The following is a 9,094-nucleotide window of genomic DNA, read 5'->3' on the forward strand; positions in this document are numbered from 1 at the left end:
TCTTATCTTCTTAACTTTCCATGATTCTTTGTGAGTTCCCTGCCAGGCACCTCACTGCTTCTCACTCCCCTGCATCCGGGAAAAGAAAATAGAAGATAAAAGTAAACATCGCATCATAGAAGCTTCCACGCACGGCAGTGTGTCCCATGCTACACCCTGCCATTCACACGTCTTGTAAATGTTCATCACAGTGGCCTGGCAGGAAGCCTCTGGCTTCTGCTACTGTGTCAATACTGGATCTTCACTGGGACCGTTTGTTTGGTTATCCTGTTGTTGCCCTGTGCCATGAAGATCCTATAGCTTTGGACCTGTAGGGTTAGCATCTTCTCATGCTACAGCAGTTCACAGATGGAGTAGATAATGAGGCAGGCCAACTCAAAACCCTTGATAGGAGCCTCAGTGGTGGCCAAGTTGGTCAGCCTGCCAGCTCTCCGAGATTCACACTACCAGGGTGAACGCCCCAGCATTTCTCCAGTTTGCTCACCCAGCAGGAAGCAGAGCCAGCTCTCATGCCCGTGGGGCTGAATCACACACACACACACACACACACACACACACACACACACATATACACACACACACACACCAGCTCCACTGTGCTTTACAGGCAAGGTGTAGGGCCTGCATGCTCTCCCAAGTGCTACACCGATAAGGGGTAAGGCCAGATCTTTGCCTGCCACAGGTGCTTAGTGGCAAGGTGTGCATGGAGGGGGCATCTCAGCCATGCCTATGACACCTCAGAACAGACATGGGGCAAGGCTACCTCACCACCATCACCAAGGTCAACGAGTTTTTTTTTAATAAGTTAATATTTGTCTTGAGGCTCAAGATATGATCTGTGTGTTAGTCTGTGTTCTGTTGCTGTGAAGAGATACCACGGACATGGCAATAATTATGACATAAGGCATTGAATTGGGATTTGTTTACAATTTCAGAGGTTTGGGCTGTTGTCCTCAGGGCAGAGAATATGTTGGCACACAAAGCCTCTGGATCCAAAGGCAACAAGAAGGGACATGGGGCCTAACTTGAGCATTTGAAACCCCAAAGCCCACCCCAAGTGACACACTTCCTCTAACAAGGTCACACCTCCTAATTTCTGTCAAATAGCACTACTCTCTAACATCCAAGCGTTCACAAATACGAGCCTATGGGGACCATTCCTATTCACACTACTACACGGCCACTCTCGGCTTGTATCCATATCATAATGTGAAAATGCATTCAGTCCAATTTCAAAAGTTCCTGTGGTTTTTAATAGTCTCAACACTGTTTAGAAGTATAAAGTGAACAGTCTCCGAGAGTCATGTAATCACCGAACTGTAACCCCCTGTAAAATCAAAATGAAAAAGAAGATCTTACACTTCCAATGTCCAGTAACACAGAATACGCATACTACCATTCCAAAATAGGGAGAAAGGAGCACAGTGAGGAAACGCTGGACCAAAGCAAGACCAAACACCAGCTGGGCAAACTCCAAACTCTGCATCCCCGGGACTGATGTCAAAGCGCTCTTCACATCTCCGCCTTTCAGCATTGTTGACTGAAACACTCTTCTGTCTCTTGGGCTGTTAGTAGCTTTTCTTGGCAGATGTCCCATGACTCTGGTATCTGCAATATCCTGGGGTCTCCAAGGTAATCTAGGCTTCATCTTCAAAGCTTCAGGCGATGGCCTTTCTAGGATTCTGCAGGGACACCCTGACATATACCTGTTCTCAACACCTTTCCTTGGTTACAACGGGAGATTCCATCACCCCTTTCTTGTATCTTTGACTCTAAAGCCAGAACCACAAAGCTGAAGCTGGCAAGTTCAGCTGCTTGGGTTTGTAACACCCACCCTCACCTCCCTGCTGGTAGGGTGGTCTTGCCTGAGGTTACCACTCTCTTTATTCCATTTAGAATCAGGCTTTTCTTTAAGCTGTTTATCTTCCTGAGCACTAGACTTATCTCGATTATATTTCTTGATGTTTCTTTTCTCCTCAAACTGTACATTTTATATTTTTTCTTTGCTTGGCTTGCTCCTTTTCATTATAGATTTTCATAAACGTGGCCACTAATAACCAATAACACAATAACATTGTGTCTTGAAATCTCAGATCTTCCTCTGCTGAGGCTGTTAATCCAAAATCTCAATTTAGCCTCAGGCAGATTTTTTTAGGCAAGGGCAGAAAACAGCTACATTCTTCACCAAAATATTGCAAGAATTGTCTGCAGACCACTTACTAATATGTTTCCCCTCTTGAACCTCTTGAGAAGAACTGTCATATTGTCTGTTGTTCTCAGCATCACTGGATTCCATGTTCCTACTAGTATGGCTCCTTAACCCCACTCAGAGTGTTCTTCTGCCTTCCTAATCCAAAATCCAAAAGCACACATCCCACCAACAGGCAGGGAAGTCAGGTCTGTGGGATGATCAGAAACCTCCCACTCCCTGGTACCATGTCCTGTCTTAGTCAGTGGCTTATTGATGTGAAGATACAACATGACCAAGGCAACTCTTATGAAAGAAAGCATTTAATTCGGGTTTGTTTAGAGTTTAGGAGGTTTAGTCCGTTCTCCTCATGGCAGAGAACATGGCAGCACACAGCCAGGCATGATGGCAGTGAGCTTGAGATCTGGGTCAGAAGGCAACAGGAAGAGAGAGATGCTGGGCTTGGCTTGAGGAATTTGATACCCCCAAATTCACCCCGTGGTACCGTTCCTCCAATAAGACCATACTTATTCCAACAACCCTAATCTCTGTCAAGTAGCACCACTCCCTGATGCCCAAGTGTTCTAATATATGGGCCACTTTTATTCAAATCACCACAGTCTGTCTTGTGAATGACCTGTGAACAATTAAAACCAAAGTGTACTGTACTGTTGCTAGGTGGGGTGTTGTGTAAATATCAACCTGGGGATGGAGGATGATGGTTGTGCTGAGAGTAATGATGGTGACGATGGTGGTAATGTTGGTACTGGTAGTGGTGATGATAATGGTGATGGTAATAAAGATGGAGATAGTAGTGATTGATGGTGATGGTAAGTGGAGATGGTGGTGGTGGTGGTGGTTGCCTTAGTTAGGGTTTTACCGCTGTGAACAGACACCATGACCAAGGCAACTCTTATAAGGACAACATTTAATTGGGGCTGGCTTACAGGTTCAGAAGTTCAGTTCATCATCATCAAGGCAGGAACATGGCAGCATCCAGGCAGGCATGGTGCAGGCAGAGCTGAGAGTTCTACATCTTTATCTGAAGGTTGCTAGTGGAAGACTGACTTCTAGTCAGCTAGGGTAAGTGTATTAAAGCCCACAGTCACAGTGATACACCAACACCAACAAGACCACACATCCAAATAGTGCTAATCCCTGGGCCAAGTATATGCAAACCATTACAGTGGTGATAATGGTGGTGATGGTAGTGATGATGGTGGGTGGTGGTGATGGTGGTGGTAGAGGTGATGAAGAAGGTGGTTATGGGGATGGTGGAGGTGGTGGTGATGATGACAGTGATAGTGATAATGGTGGTGGTGTGTTGTAATGTGTTCTATGACCTTCTTGATATTCTATCAGTTCTTCTGTCAATTTTTAATAAGGAGTGATGTAGCCTCTGACTATAGTTGTGGATTTGTCAACTTCTCCCTTCAGGTTTATTGGATTATGCTTCATAAATATTTCAACTCTAATATGTTTTTGTTTTAGTCTCAGCTGTAGGACATGGGGCTGCTTCAGATTGCCCACAGCAGGTAACTGTGATGTGCCTCATGTTCTAACTGGGGTGTGGTTTTGCCAGCTGTAGAGAGTTTCTGCAATGGTGTATTTGGATTTCTGGAGAGTTTTCAGAATGTATCTGGGTGAGTTGGTGGGTTGTTGGTTAGCTGTTGGAGGCATCTTGTTAAGTAGTCATGAGCAAAGAAGAAATAAGGTGAAGAAGAAATTAGGTGTCCTGATGGTAAAGACCAAACTTTCCCCAAGGACCTAATCAGCAGAAAGTAGTCTAGCACTCACATTGCTCCCTTTATGACCCCTGACTTTATTTATGGATCGTTTTCTTCTCTATCCCTTTTTCTTTCTTACCTAGTGTTAGGGGTTGAACTCAGAAGAGAGGTGTTGGAGAAGGGTGGAAGAAAGGAGAATCTACAAAGTAGGAAAAGACAAACTGAATGTGGTATTGATGTTTCTGGTATTTTTCTTTTTTCTAATGTTTTCTTTTTCTTCTGTTTTGTTTCTGTTGTTTGTTTGTTTGTTTGCTGGGGGTGGGGAAGATAGTGGAGACCAAAAACAGTATCTAGTATATACTAAGCAAGCCTCCATCACTGCACCAAATACCCAGCCTAATGTTTCTTTTAATTAATTTTTTCCTTAATTATATTTCCTACCATCTTATTATTATAGTTAAAGTTCTTTGGATAATATACAACTGGGTCATGTTTGCTAATTTACTCTGCCAGTCTATCTTTTGTATGTTTAAACCAATTATACTTAGAATGTTTAATATATTATAGCATGAGTCTATCATTTGTAATTTTTTTTCTATTTGTTTTCTTTTATAATTTCTGTTTGGATTATTAAACTCTTCTATAGATTACAAATATTTTAGTCTTATTCTGATTTATCCGTGACATTTAAAATATTTTTAAAGAATTATTTTTAGGGGCATGGATGTTTGTCTTCGTGTACATATGTGTACCACATGTGTGTTTGTGGTGCCTCTAAAGGCCAGAGGAGGGCACTGGACGTCCTAAAATTAGAGTTATGGTTAGCTGGTGGCCACCAAGAGGATGCTGGAAACTGATCATGTGCCCTCTGCAAGAAATCAAGGAGAACTCTGAAAGAACATGTGAACTTCTAAGCTTCCTCTTTAGTCTTCTAGGCCTGTGTGTGCGTGTGTGTGTGTGTGTGTGTGTGTGTGTGTGTGTGTGTGTGTGTGTGAGAGAGAGAGAGAGAGAGAGAGAGAGAGAGAGAGAGAGAGAGAGAGATCTATCATAGTCTGATATCTTTAGTCATACTGCTTTGAGTAAAGTATAGGAAATAGACACACACACACACACACACACTTCTTTTACTGAAAACATGAATGTTTTCTGCACATAGTTTTAGAGCCATTTCTGACAGTAGATATTTTTGCTTCAGTCATTGAATGCATTCAGAAAACCAAAGGGAAGAGTGGACATTTATTTTACCTTTGGATGCAGTATTGGATGCATGCTCTGGCTCTCTTCCTGGTGTCCCAACATTTTCTATCCTTTCCTTTCTTTACACACACTTCCTGTGGCTTGGATCTTTTGGTAACAAATCTTGTTAGTTCCTCCTCATCTTTGAGTGGTTTGCCTTACCCTTGATTCTTGAAAATATTTCCACTGGCTATCGAATTGTGGTTGGCATTGGTTTATGTCAGCACCTGGGAAGCGTTATGCCCCCTCTTCATGACTTCCATGTCTTCTGATGAGAAAGCTGGTGTTATCTGAACTCTTTTCCTGCAATACTTAATGTGCCCTTTCTCTCTTGCTGCTTTCAAGGGTTTTCTGCCTTCCATTTCCAGAGATTTGATTGTGATGAGACCTGTTGTGGATCCCTATGAGTTTATTTTGCCAGAGCTTTGCACCAAGGTTTCTTGAATGTATAACTGTAGCCAGAGTGTTGGTCCAGAGACCCAAGTCCAAGACCTTTCGGTATGTTGGGTGTGACCACATCAGAAAAAGAAAATCCAAAAGAAAGCAAACACAGTCATGGGGTTTATGTCAGGGTGTCAGGATGTTGGCAGGGTTTAAGAAGATGCAGAATTGGGGCGAGGAGAAGTAAGTATGCATAATCAAGCAATCCTGCCAAAGCTTGATTTGGATGATCATATTAGTTCAAGTTTGCAAAGTGACCCTGGAGAAGTTTGTATCACTTGAAGGAATGAATAATTAGTTCCCATGAGACAATGACTTCTGCTTTTTTTGGGGGGGAGGGGTTGGTGCTCTCACCATGGGGTGACAGGTCTGTCTGGCTCTACCATTCCTGGAATCCAAGGCGACTGCAGGCTTAGCACAATGACTAGAGACTTCCAGGCACCTTTGGGGGGTTCTGGAACAGACATTATAAAGGCTGACAGTAAGATGACCCAATTTCTCCCACTGTACCTTTAGCCTTAAAGGAGGAGGAGAAGGTTAGCTAGACATTCCTCAAATGATTAACATGCTTATGTGCAGAGGTAAGGAGACCTCTAAGGCAATGGATACAAAGGGAGGCAGGAACACCGGACTTTCATACTGCATTTAATTACTTTTAGAGCCCAATCGAAGAATCCAGTGCTTTTCAGCAAAAGCAATTCCTCCTTCTCCTCCTCTTTTTTCAGTTCTCAATGGTCTTTGGGGTCCATTTGACAATGTATTTATTTAAATCACACAATTTGTTTGACATGGACACAATTGGGAAATCGTCACCTCAGCTGATTAAATATCCAACACCTTAGATGGCTATAGTTTTACCCGTGATTGGGAATTTGAGATGTTTTAGTACTCCCCCACCCCAGCCCCTTTCTTCTTTCTGTCTAGGGTTCAGAGAACACAAATCCTGGGTACCTAAAAACCTCTGTGACTGCTCATATCCTCTCGTTCCTATTTTCTCCCTATTGTTCATGGCGGGAGATTTCTACTTGTCCGCCTCTAAGTTTTGATTTCCTCCGTCTCCTCAATGCTCCTATTAAATCTACCCTTTGAAATTTTATTTTTAGTCATTCTCTTCTACACTTTCCATCTGATTCTTCCTCGCCATCTACTTCCTGTTGGAACTTTCTGCACTTCCACAGGTTTCAAACGTGCCTCGGGTTGTTCAGGGAGGTGCTTTTACAAACTGCTTTCAGATCTTGCTCAGAGGGTTCACACTGCTCTCCCACCCTGATGCTGACATCTAAGATCTTTCCTGATGGGGTCTCCATCAACTCTAGGGCAGTAGGATGGGGCATAAATTAAATTAAATAAATAAAATAAAATGGAAAAAGGGGGATGCTGTATTGCCACCATCTTGTGAAAAAGCCCCAACTACTGGTACCAACAACAGGAGGAAGTGTGGTCTCAGCCTCAGCCCTCAGCCTCAGACTCAGCACTAGAAGAGGAGTGGCTATATTAACACTCAAGAAAGAACTACCTATCCGTCCCACTGGGAGTGTTCTAGTTTGGTTTCTGCTGCAGTGATAAACACCAGGGACAGAAGTAGTTTGGGGAAAGGGGGAATTTATTGTCCATCTTAGAGGGAATCTGGGGCATAAACAACACAGAGATCTCGAGCAGAAACCAGTGGTTCTCAACCTCCCAGGTGCTGCAGCGACCCTTAAAACAATTCTTCATATTGCGGTGTCCCCCAAGCATAAACTTGTTTTGTTTCTACTGCATACATATCATTTTGCTACTGTTATGAGTCATAGTATAAATATCTGATAGGCAGGATATATGATATGTGACCCACATATTGAGACTCACTGGCTTGCTGGCCTGCTCAATTAGCTTCCTTGTGCAACCCAAGCCTTCCTGCCTAGAAATGGCACTTCTTGCAGAGGCTGAGTTCTTCTATATCAATTAGCATTTGATTAAGAAGGACTGAAAGAGCTGCAAGAGTTTGCAACCTCGTTGGAAAAACAACATCAACCAACCAGATCCCCAGAGATCCCAGGGAGTACAACCAGAGAGCACACATGGAGGGACCCATGCCTCTAGCTGCACATGTAGCAGAGGATGGCCTTGTCTGGCATCAATAGGAGGAGAGGCTCTTGGTCCTGTGAAGGCTGAAGGCTCAATTCCCCGGTGTAGGGGAATGCCAGGGTAGTGAGGGGGGAGGGAGTAGGTGGGAGGGGAAGCATCCTCATAGAAGCAGGGAGAGAAGACATGGGAGAGGGGGTAAACAGGGAAATGGGATAATATTTGAAGTGCAAATACATAAAATATCCACTAAAAATTATTTTAAAAAATAAATGAATAAAAAAATGCCTCCAGGCTAAAGAGATGGCTCAGCAAAAGAGCACTTGTTTCTCTTGCAAAGGATCAGGGTTTGGTTCCTAGCTCACACATAGCTGCTCACACATGTCTATAGCTTCCTTCCAGAGATCCAGTGCCCCCTTCTGGCTTTCTCAGATACCAGGCACACATGTTATGCACATCCACATACACAGGCAAAATACTCCTACACGTAAAACAAAATAAATAAATAAATAAGTAAATTGTCTCATAGATACAGCTACAGTCTAGTCCTTTTGCAACAATTCCTTAATTGATGTTTTCCTGGGTGATTCTGAGTTTATGGCAAGGTGACAGCTGAGGTTAATCATGTAATTATGGCCGGGAGGAATAAAGAGTTGTCCCCTGCTACTCCTGCTATAAAACCTTGTTATATCCCAGAGAGGAACACCTCTAGGCTGCCTGTGCCATCTTTGCCAGTATGGGAAGGACAAGGCCACAGGATTTTCTGTGATGCTTGGCTAGAGCAGAGACATTGTTATCTAAAAGACCCCAGGCTGTCTTGCCAGGCTGCCCCTGTCCTGGTCCTTTGGCTACAAAAAAAAAAAAAAAAACAAAACAGATTTTTACTGTCTCCCACCATTGGCATTTCTTGCTTGCTGATTTTGGCATCTTCAAGGCCAAGCTTTGGAGACAAGGAAACCCAAGGAATTTACCATGTTAGCCTTTAGTTCTAAAAGGACGTAAGTCAATCTGTCTTCCTCCTACTCTCCAATGTTTTTCCTATCTTTATTTCACACACAGTGATTAGATGTGTGCATATCCGTTTGCCCGAGTGCATGCACGTGCACACATAGCAAGAATATAAGGAAACACACTCTTCTCCGACTTTCCAGAAGCTGACTGCATCTATTCTTCCTCACTACTATCTCTTCAGTACCACAACCTCCCACCAGGTTATAGAAGATGCTGTAGGAACAGCTGTTTGATGAACAAACGGGTACAGGGAAGCCGGAGATTCAGGAACGCCCTTCCACCTTCATGATTTTCAGTAGACAGAGACTCTCCCAAGCAGTGTGGCTGCTGCTTTGGGAAGTGGTAACCTTTCACCGACTGTAGGAGGCAAATCCCTGAAGTTGAGTATCTGAAAAGCTCATAACCCACCCTGCAGATTGTGGTAAAG

The sequence above is a fragment of the Micromys minutus genome (genome assembly GCF_963924665.1).
Source record: "Micromys minutus genome assembly, chromosome: 2".
Taxonomy (NCBI): domain Eukaryota; kingdom Metazoa; phylum Chordata; class Mammalia; order Rodentia; family Muridae; genus Micromys; species Micromys minutus.